General features: G+C 40.9%; 1 long non-coding RNA gene across 1 annotated transcript in view; it reads left to right on the plus strand.

The window, feature by feature from the left end:
* The window catches only part of LOC132453820 (uncharacterized), a 281,098-nt gene that overhangs the window by 37,070 nt on the left and 231,996 nt on the right, over positions 1 to 12,032 (plus strand). The gene's annotated exons all lie outside the window — the stretch shown is intronic.

The raw sequence follows: 12,032 nt of genomic DNA on the forward strand, positions 1-12,032 counted from the left end.
GAGGGTCTTAACAGAGGCAGGTGCAGTCAACAGCCCGTTTCACTCACGGATAGCGATGGCATTTCTGATGAATGACACTGAAATAACAGCTCCTGAATCTCCCCTAAAGCCCCTTTAATGTAGCTGTGGCTCCACACACATTATGGGTGCTCTGGTGAGCATCCCGTCTTTCTATTGAATGTATTTGCCGTTTGTCTGGGGCAGGCCATATAGGGTGAAGAGAGAGACGTTTCCAGACGTTTCTATTCTGAATGCCATGGCAACCTGCACTTAATGTAGCACTAGAACTTGGCTCTCAGCCGTCCCTCCCAGCTATGTGTGTGTGAACCCGATGAACTAAATTAACTGGCACTCTGCGGTGACAAGAGTAAGAGCCAACTAAAGTAGTTGTTATTCACTTTACTGCAGGCAAGCAGTCTGTCCTTCACAGCCTCTGTTTTCTCCCTCTGTGTTCATCATTGCTGTCTCTATACCTTCAGCGTTCATCTCCTGATTCATCATGTCCTGACGCTCTGATCCTCCAAATCCTCCACTCTTTACCTTCGATAAGTGTCAATAACTTACTACCTCAACATTACTACCTCATGTGTGTGTGTGTGTTTCTGTTTGTATGTGTGTGTGCGTGTGTCTGTGTCTGTTTGTGTGTGTGTGTGTGTGTGTGTGTGTGTGTGTGTGTGTGTGTGTGTGTGTGTGTGTGTGTGTGTGTGTGTGTTTTGTGTGTGTGTGTGTGTGTGTGTGTGTGTGTGTGTGTGTGTGTGTGTGTGTGTGTGTGTGTGTGTGTGTGTGTGTGTGTGTTCTGTGCCTCAAATTTCCTTACCGTAGTACAGTTAATGTAAACCAAATGAAACCAATCTTCAAATGAATGCAGAGCATCGTTTAATGTGTCCTTCCAATGTCGCCCTGCTCTCTCTTCCTTTGCACTTGTACTTCATTGTAATTATATATTATATATTTGTTTCATAGCAGAAATAATGCATGTTGGAGCGGCTTGTAAACCAACGATACAAACGTGATAAGAGCCAACGCGATTTCTCTTGGTAAAGATCCTTTTGTAAATAGACCTAATGACATGCTTTTAATCCAATAATCGAGTGGATCCTCAAGAAGAAAATGTCTAATGGGTTCTTCAATAGGCCTGTCAGAGCCATGCCCTGATAGATTTAAAGGGTCTGTGAGGGTGGGGGGGTGGGGGTACTTAGAACATGGAGTGTGTCCCCCTAACACATCCATCTCAGGGCTTGTAGATGTGCTCATACTTACAAAGCTAACCACTGCATTAGGACTAGGTGTTCAGGTTTCAAGGGTAGCACTGTTCAAAATACCGCAGTGATATTTCAAACGTATTCAGTCTCATTAAATAAATTACTAATTAATAGTATGAATATTATAGTTTTGAATTAGCTTTGAATTGAAATATATTTGAGTAAGGCCATTTTGTCATCTTTTTTTCATTATTAATATTGGTTTATTTTTTTAAACAAAAAACAAATCCCTGTTGGCCGTTTATATGCGTGTTTGTATCCAAGGGGGAATAAAACGCTATGTTTGTGATGGAACGGGGTCCCTCTTTGTAAACTTAGAAAAGCAACAGAAGAGGAGTCGTCGGAAGCTAACAAGATATCTCGGTCACAGTTCCAACTGCTTCCGTCAGCTCTGGATACCATGAAATTGAAACCGACTGCCAAGGGGTACATTGTCTCCTGGTAAATGTATCTCCGCTCGGCTTAGTGTGTGTGTGTTTGTGTGTGTGTGTGTGTGTGTGTGTGTGTGTGTGTGTGTGTGTGTGTGTGTGTGTGTGTGTGTGTGTGTGTGTGTGTGTGTGTGTGTGCACTTGTGGAGGAGAATAAATATATAATGTGATGTGTTGCAAGTGATTTGTCATAAGCTTGGTAGAGAGAAAATGGCTAAATCTACATGAGCGCTACACTTAATTTCTGTGATGTTGCTTCCTACACACTTTAGTATGTGAGAACTATCTCTGTCACAGACTGACCATGGGCTTAAAGAAGACTTATTTTGCCATTTTGACAAGGGACAAATAAGAGATTTACACAAAGTAAGTAATAACGGTGCCATCAATGTTTACACCAATGTAGTTTCAACTTTAAAATGAAGGGCAGATCTTGTTGTTGTGAAAAATCTTGAGATTAATTCACTTCATAGTGTTTAAATAATACTGGTTTTCATTAAGATGCTTTGATTAACAAAACTGTGCAACCTTTACTTGCCTCGTCGTCTACTCCTTAGTTACGAGAGACATCTTATTCCAAAAAGGGAAATCTTCATACATGCGGTTTGCAGGTCTGTAATCTGTGGAATGTTTTGTATCATCAATAGTTGTAATTTAACTGTTCAAAGGGAAAAATATTGTTCTGCGTCATTCCAAAGTAATTTAATAATTTGCAGTGTAAATTAAAATTGAATGAAATCAATGAAAATTAGAGACATAGTAGTTATAAGCTGTACAACATTGTTTACCTCCAGTCTTTGTTAACATATATTTTAAGATGTATCTACAGACTTTTTTTATTCTGTCTTCAGGATGGATGTTTCTTAGATTGCAATTAAAAAGGGAAATTCCGGTTGTTGGTTGTGAGGCTAGTCTACCCCTGTTTGAATATCATCATCATCATCATCATCATCATCATCATCATCATCATCATCATCATCATCATCATCATCATCATCATCATCATCACACAGATCATCCTTATCATCAGCATGATGCTTAAAGGCCCCCACCAGCTTATAAATATCAAGTGACATCTATATAGATAGATTTCAAAGGATTTAAATATGTGTTGTTTGGACTTGCCTCCATATACAGTGGAAGCGGGAGAACAAGGCTCAGCTGCAAAGTAGAAACTCATTCCTCTTTTAGAAACATCAGAGGTCACTTCATTCTCCTTGTACCATTCTATCAGTTTCCAAGACAACCATTCATCCTGGACATTTCAAACTTTAGAACTTGCCTGAAAGAACACATTTTGCAAGATTCTTGAATGTGGTGTAAGTGTGTGTTTGTGTGTGTGTGTGTGTGTGTGTGTTTCTGTTTGTATGTGTGTGTGTGTGTGTGTGTGTGTGTGTGTGTGTGTGTGTGTGTGTTTGTGTGTGTGTGTGTGTGTGTGTGTGTGTGTGTGTGTGTGTGTGTGTGTGTGTGTGTGTGTGTGTGTGTGTGTGTGTGTGTGTGTGTGTGTGTGTTTGTGTGTGTGTGTGGGTGGGTGTATACACGTGTTTACGCACATGGTCATTTTAAAAGAAGTAAAATTCTAAAGAACATCTCTTTCACTTGCCAAAGTCATGGGAGGTAAACCACATTTTTTGTACATTCTTTAGTTCTTGAGGAAGAGGGAAGTGATTCGGTCTAGGATCAATGATTCAGGACACCGCCTGATTGTGTTCATTTGTGTTCTGTTGCAACTAAATATGTTGATAGAATGCATGTTAGTCAGCACATGTTCTTTTTGGTGTTTGTGTGTGTGAGTGTGTGTTTGTGTGTATACCGTACTTATCGCAGGCGAGCGATAGAGTGCAACCTGAGGAGGTCACTTCTTGCCTGCCCCCCACCTCTGCTCCTCTCTGAGCCTCTAATGGTGGGCTGTGGAACTGCCAGGGAGACCGGGTGAAGGAAGTCCCATTTATAGAGCATTAGAGGAGAGTCAACTGCCCGTCCTCAGGTCCTCCCAGGTCACACAGCACAACACACACAAGGAGTGGGAGTGGGGGGATTGTATATGCATGTACGTGATGTTATATTCATGAAAGACAGTGTGTGTGTGTGTGTGTGTGTGTGTGTGTGTGTGTGTGTGTGTGTGTGTGTGTGTGTGTGTGTGTGTGTGTGTGTGTGTGTGTGTGTGTGTGACAGGATTATGTCTCCATAAAAGGGTTTTGTGTGGATAGAAGCTGCTCCAATGTGATGATGGGATTAGGGAGCTCATCCAGAATACACACTTGAGGCAAAACTATAACTTCGACAATGACAAGCCTTTCGTTTTACTGTAGAACAATCCAATGTAAGACAAACTGCAAAACAGCAACTTATGATACTGCCTTTACAGTGTGCCACTAGGTTTTGGAATTTTCCATTGTTTATTGTCTATGGGAAATATCTCTATATATATGTACATAGATATATCTATATCTACATCCTGAGCGCTGAGCCACGAAGCACTTTGAACTGCGTCTGCCCAGACCGCTGAGGGGTATCCGTGAGGCTATGAGTGGGCCTGAGGGTTCCCGGGCCCAGCCGGAGGGCCTGGCATGGCTCTTAGCTAGACCTGACCTTCAGGCCGCATCCAGAGTGGAGGTGAGAGATCACTCTCAGCTGTTGGAGGAGGTGCCTAACGCAAGGGAGAGCTGGTCTATCATCGCAAATGTGGAGGCACTGGGCTTTGCGTGCCGGTGAAGAAGAGGATCAGAACCCTCGCAAGGTCCCTCCTTGCTCCCGGAAAAGTGGAAAATGATCACCGGAACTTGCACCGCGAGGGACTATGGATAATCACAAGGTGTTGAATGAGACCAGACATCTCCTATTCAATGCTCCTGTCTGGATCAAGGAGAGGAGCTGATGGAGAAGATGTGAAGAGCAGAGGCAGCTCTTGTCGAGCGCCAGTCAGGAGAGTCATGGATAGTCATGAAAAGGGTGAGTGGGCACAGGATGTCAAAGGACAAACAGGTTGTAGGCGCTGCACGGACAAGTGAGGGAGAGTGCCGACCAGATTCCCTCACTTAGCAATCATCTAGCCACAGCCCAGACTGTTTGGTAATGGGAAATCTACTGGGAAGCAGTGAAGAAATGCAGGGCCAGACAAATTCCCCCAGAAGTCTGTAAGAACACAAGATCATGTTCTCCTCTATTGAAAGATCTGCTCCAGTAAGCCGGGATACAGTCAAGATACGCAACCGCATGAAACCGAACCATGGACGCCACGCACCACCAAAAGAGAATACAAATATGTTCTGAGATAAAACCTCGCCCCTTTCCTCTTCGTCACAGTCTTGACTCACTCAGGCATGTTATCATCGGACGAGAGCAGGAACTTGGCCGCATTATCACACAGAGGAGGTGAAGACTAGTCCCTGCTGTAGTCCTCACGGACTTGGACTGCAGATGACTTCAGCCCACGGTCTCACAGCTGGGAGCAGAACAGGAGCTTCTGACAAGAGGGCACCATGGTCAGGCTGACAGCCAACGGGACAGAGAAATAACACATATAATACCTCACCTCCGGATACAACAGGAGGACAGGCCCGGCCTGAAGTCAAAGACCTCACATACCTGGGGTCGCAGGTGAGGTCCTCAGAGCAGGACATTAAAGCAAGCATGGCCAGGAGTGGGTCAGCGGGAGCCAGCCCATGGAAGCTATGCCCAAACACAGGAAGGAACAGACACTCAAGCTGCTGGCAAGATGTAGGGTCAGGAAGATGAAACGCAGATGGAGGGCTTGTCCTAGGACGACCTAGAGATAAATGTGTATATATATATATATATATATGTATATATACTTAGTGTAATATTATTATAACTTTATTCAAGACACAGGAAGGTCCACATAGACAGCACATTACATATATATAATGTACACATATAAATACACATATATACACACCCACACACATATATATACACACTTACACATATATATATATATATATATATATATATATATATATATATATATATATATATATATATATATATTTAAGAAGGAATGCAAATGAGGCATTATCAATTATAATACAAACATATTTAAAACACATACAAGCTTCGGGTCCATTGTTTCCAGAAGCAAGATGAGTACCTTGTACCTCTGAGAGATATCAATTAGAGACACAATAATCGTGTTCAAAGACCCAGTCAATCTGCCCATGAATCTATGCATGCAATTTCTCAGAACAGCATTGAAAGTGGGCACATAGTTTGTCACGAACATTTCACTGGCACTACCCCCCCTGGGAGTTTTAAGCAAAATTATTTTCATTTTCGCTTTACTGTAATAACACCACAGGTGTAATAACACTGCCTCGTGTGTATATATATATATATATATATATATATATATATATATATATATATATATATATATATATATATATATATATATATATATATATATATATATATATATATATACATACATATATGAGGCACTGTTATTACACCAATTAATGGTATGATGACAGAAGGAAATTATGGGAAGGATAAATACATTTGGTGAAGGGGTCTAGGAATTACAATGATAAAGGGAGGGAAATCCAGAATGTGATGCAAGTGAGCAGAACAACAAACAATCTATCTATAAATATGACCAAACATAAAGTATAAATTGCCTGAATGCCTTCATGTCATTTTCCCCCCCGTTTGTGACATTGAAATATCCAGAGTCAGTGAAATGGCGTATGAGACAGTGCATTCCAGGTTATTTCTCTGAGAGCAGAAGAGACACAATCAGCATGATCTGAACACCTTGTGACGGTTTCTGTGGCAGGATTAATGTCAGTCAAATTCATCCTATCAAAAAGCAAGGGAAGGAAGGAAAAGGAGAGGTGAGAGATGGACTGAACCAGCCCTGTGTGTGAGATTGAGAGACACAACGGAGATCCAGTTAGATAGTTGAGAGTTGAGGAAAAACATGAGTAGAAGGAGTGGTGGGGGGGTGATCTAATGATCAGAGATGATGGGAAGAAAGACTGGATATGACAATAATGGTGATGGAAGAATGATGAGCAGAGATGGCAGATTTATTTTGGATGCATGTATTCTTTTTATGGTTCAGTTTATGCACCGAAGTCAACAGGTTTTATAAAAGATATTTAGGAATCTTTTAATAATAATAATAATACATTTAATTTAGAGGCGCCTTTCAAGACACCCATGGTCACCTTACATAGCATATAGTCATAATAATTTAATACGCCTGTATTTCCAGCCAACCAAAGCCAATTGTGTTAATTTAAGATAACTGATATATATTTAATTGTAATAAATATTAATTGTTAATTTTCAGTTGCAATCCTGCCCACCTCACATCATATATTTTTTTATAAGGAGATATTGAGTTTGTAGAAACAGAGCTCCATCTCAGTTCTGCCTGAATCTACTAGTCTCCTTCAGCCTGATGTCGGCACACTATTTCTCTAAAGTGTATCAGGCCGGATTTCCAAAGGGCGTTATCAACGGGGGCTGACCAAAATAACTGAACGCAACTGGCAACTAAATCTACAACTGAATGCTGAGCTACGTTCAACTTTCAACAAATCTAGTTAGAAGGACGGCAAATACGTTCTACTTTCTTATCAACAAAATCTTAAGGACCGGTTTTTTTATATTCTTTCAGAAGGACGTTAAATTTGGTTAGGGATAACTGATTCAACAGACCTTTTAACATCAATTGCAGACATCTTGGTCATCGAGCCATCATGGTTTCAAATGCGCCCCATTTTAGCAAGAGGAGGGACATACCATCTGCCAGAGAAAATAACACACAAACAGATTGGTCTGGTACCAGGCTAGGTCTTCTTCACTATGGTTGACCATTAGCCATGGCAAAAAAAATCACAACCAGTGTGGACTGGACTACCATATTGATTTGCAACAATATCCTACACACCCCTTCTCCACACACACACACACACACACACACACACACACACACACACACACACACACACACACACACACACACACACACACACACACACACACACACACACACACACTTACATACACACACTCAGACCTACGCACACACACACTGCTAGCTAACTTTGTAAAGACACGACATGAAATAATGTTTTGAATGACAACAGGGTGGGTAGAGACTGCATCATTTTCTTTTGATTATTAACAATTAACCTCAAACAGCCAAAGTACCTCTAGCTGTGACGCAGTGGTGTCATTTGCTTTTAATTCAGAGTGTTTTTTACCAGTGCAGTGGATTCGCCGCAAATAAACATCTGTTATTTAATATGTTCAATAGTATTCAAATGTGACATTATCGCGCCATGGCATAGAGTTCCTTAAAAACTTTACTTTTACTTTCTGATTTGTTTTTATCATTATTATTCACCTTAAGAAATTAGTTAAATGAACATACGTCAGCTGCAGCAAGATAAAGACAATGGCTATATATATATATACACACACAGATCTATACCTATGTATAGATGTAGATACATAGAGATACATGGAGATATATGTTTATAATATAATAATAGGTTTTCTTTGATCAGCAAAGTTGAGAGTTAGAGTCTGAAATGCAATCCATACATTAATACTGCATGGTTCTTTATTCTACAAAGAAGGATCCCATTGGTATTCAAACCAGGCCTCTAATGACTCTCATTCATGGTAACAGGCCATTCTGCATGTCCCTATTTCATTATTCAGCGTGCTTTGATTTGCTTCCATTTTTTTTTTCCGTTTATTTATCCCTTAAATGTTTTTTCAGTCCTGCATATCACCATAACTACAATTTAAACCACTGCCATCGTTTTCAAAAAATCATGTCTCATAAAAATGATAAAATATCATACAATAATAATTAAAACATTTGAAATGTTTTAAACTAAATGATCCAGGATGTGGACTTTGTCTTGTGTGGCTGTCCAAGGCAGTATCAAAGCATAGAATAGACAGCAGTGTTTGGTTTCACTCATCCCAGAAAAAGCATTGTTTTGCCTTCACTCTGGTAATATCTGGTACGTTATTAGGTCTTGTGAGTTGACTGCCAAGTTGCTGTAATTGATATGCATAAAACCACAATATTTGCTTGTTGAATTAAATCTTGGATAAAGACTTCAATGAATGCTTGGTTTCCAGGTAGCGCTTAAATAGGGATATTGATTGTGATATGAAAGTCAGACGGCCAATCAGGTGGAGGGGTAAGGTAGGTGGTAAGGTTGTCAGCGGATGAAGCCAGCCAGCCATCTATAGCCAGCCACCAAGGCAGAGATAATGTGACCACCATGGCGCCACAATCCCCATAGCAATTCTTTTTTGTAGATGATCGCTTATTGCTGTCTCTCCCCAGAGAAATTAAACAAAGTCATTACACAGAGGGTGAGAGAGAGAGATCGACAGAGAGAGAGGGATCGAGAGGGAGAGAAATGATGTTGATTATCATGAACAAATCATTTACTCAATGACTTCATTAGCCCTCTGTCATTTGATCGGGCTGGTGGGACTTGAGGAGTGTCCCCTGCAGCAGAGCTTGTGTGTGTGTGCGTGTGTGTGTGTGTGTGTGTGTGTGTGTGTGTGTGTGTGTGTGTGTGTGTGTGTGTGTGTGTGTGTGTGTGTGTGTGTGTGCGCGCGTGCGTGCGTGATTGCGTGCGTGTGTGTGGTAAGGTATCATATGGCCGTCTGCAGTTATTTGAAGCAGCAGAACATGATTATATATACACGCTGGTCTTTGTTTGTTTTTGTCATCGCATGCAAGTGATCTTTTAACAAAGAGGGTGAGGTGCGGCGGTACGCATCTCGTTCACTCCTAGAGCAAACTATTTGGGATGCGTCTTACTCATACAAAATAATACTAATAATCACCTCGTATGTGGTATCTTTATTTTGATCAAAAATATATGCTGATATTGAATTGAAGTTCAAACCGACACTAATGTCCGCCCATCGGATGTATAAACTGTAGTGAGAGCGTGACCTCCGGCGATACCTGTGGGCTCCAAGAATCTTGGAACAAAAGGGATTGTGTCTTTAAGTGGTCAAATGGTCGTGCTTAATGGTTGGCTTGAGTAACTTGACTTGCATAGTGATTATGACTGGGGTAGGCCTACTGCTTGCGAGTAGTTTCCTTTGTGTGCGTGTGGATATGTGTGTGTGAGTGTGTGTAAGTGTGTGTGTACCCCTCCAGAACTGACTTCCTAATTCCACCCGGCAGACAACAGTGTCTGTCTCGCAGTAACCAAATTCATCGTGGCTTAATAACGGCTCCAAACCACATAGTGTGAAACGAGGTAATCGGACACTTACTTGTTAAGTCATGCGGACAAAGAAAGCAGAGAAAAAGTCTTCGAGAAAAAATAGTTTTACCTCTTAAAGGCCTCTTTAAGTTTCTGTTAAATTGTCTCCAAAGGAAAATCTTTCTTCCAGGATTCGCCGGCTTTACAATAGGGCTGATAATGGGCCAGAAAACAACATCAGCAGCGTTCAGCCAACGAGCGGCCCGCTGGCCTCTTGGGGGCAGTATCTTCATGGCCAAATGCCCAGAGGCTTCCGCTGGAACCACCTTAAAGGGAATCAGACTAAAGGACTTTAAGTAAAGTTCAATCGAACATTGCCCAAAGGCAAAACAATGGAAATCTCAAAGGATAGGTTTTTTTCAGTTTTCTTCGTGTGTTTTACCTGATAGCTGAGAAGTCAGTTCCAGGGAGCCCTATCTCTGAGATATAAAACGCTACACAATTTGTGTACACCTTTGTTGTTGTGGTTGTGGTTGCGGTGCTGGTGGTGCTAGGTTGAATCATTATGCACCTTCACCAAAGCAGAGCTACTTCCTGTAATACATTGCTCTCCCAGCCTCTAATGTCTATTCCTGGAGTTTTTTTCTCGTCCCTGGAAGTAAAGTCTTTCGTTTTGATATATTCTTTACATTATTCCTGATAAAGATAGGGGCCGTCATAAACTTAAAAGATTCACTGAACTTCAATTTGGCAGGAAAGTTGAAATAACAATTGCGTCCTTTGGAGACCCTGGCCAACCGGTTTATCCCCCTACATGGTTGTTTGCATGCTTGTCCAGGACTTTGTGTTTTTTTTTCAGAATGTGTGTTGTATCTGTACGAGTATGTAAATGAATGGATTTTTGTGAGGAAGAAAAAAAACGATGACATTTGGAACACCTTTGCCTGTTTATTAGAGTGGAACTGAGCCTTCCTGCACCTCTTTACCCCCCCCCCCCACACACACACACACATATACACAAACAAGCATACACAACCACACACACATACACAAACACACACACACACACACACGTAAGCACACACACACAGACAAACAAACACACAAGTACACTCACACACACAAGCGCACACGCACACACTCAAGCGCACACACGCACAAGTGCACCCACCCACCCACACACAGGGAGATGGCCACATTGACACCTTCTATTTTCCCTGTCCATAGTTTGATGCTCCACAAGCAGAGGGGCATCGCTCCACATCATTAGTCTGAAGTTGGGGGGAGTTGAGTCGGGTAAAGCTATGAGATTCTCCCCTTCTCTCTGTCCAACTTCTAATGTACTCCCCAGGCAACGGGGCTGGATGGGGAGGGGGCACGGCAGAGGGGTAGGGGGGAGGTCTGTCCACTGAAATGTGTAGAAAATCATTCACTGGACCCACAAGTTGGGGAGTATTGCTACAATTATCCCACGTCAGTGACAAGTCAAAGGAGGAATGATGATGGTGTGGTCAATTCTGCAGTTATTAAACAATGCTATAATGTGGGTTAAGACTGTTATTGTCTTGTAATATTTGAATTTATTCTCTTTGAAGCAATGACAACAATAACAATGAAATAAAAATGATGATTATCCTAATTATTATTTAGTTATTTTTGTTATAATTATTATAATTATTATTAATATCATAATTGAATATTAATGATTATTCATATTATTGTTATTACCATTAGTATTGGTATTATTGCTGTCATAATTTTTACTATTGTTGTGATTATTTTTATTAGCATTGTTATACGTTTTATTTTTATTAGTATTATTATTATTACCATAATGATACATCTTTAAATCCTCCCTACAACCTCGTCGTCTCTTGGATGTTATTTGTATTTCTTAAAAGGATGCCTGACAATGATGATACTGGTTTTTGAACTCCCTGGTTGCTAGGATACCAGTGATGCCAGTAGATGGTGATAGAGAGCTGCTACATAGTTTGGGTTATGTGTTGGGTTTGTTATAATATAGAACATTTAAATAAATACAATCAATCCAATAAAAAATGTACATAGCATTTACATATACATTTACACACACTTGTTGGTGTACCTGTAGTGAT

This window comes from Gadus macrocephalus, chromosome 3 (genome assembly GCF_031168955.1).
Source record: "Gadus macrocephalus chromosome 3, ASM3116895v1".
In the NCBI taxonomy this organism is placed as follows: domain Eukaryota; kingdom Metazoa; phylum Chordata; class Actinopteri; order Gadiformes; family Gadidae; genus Gadus; species Gadus macrocephalus.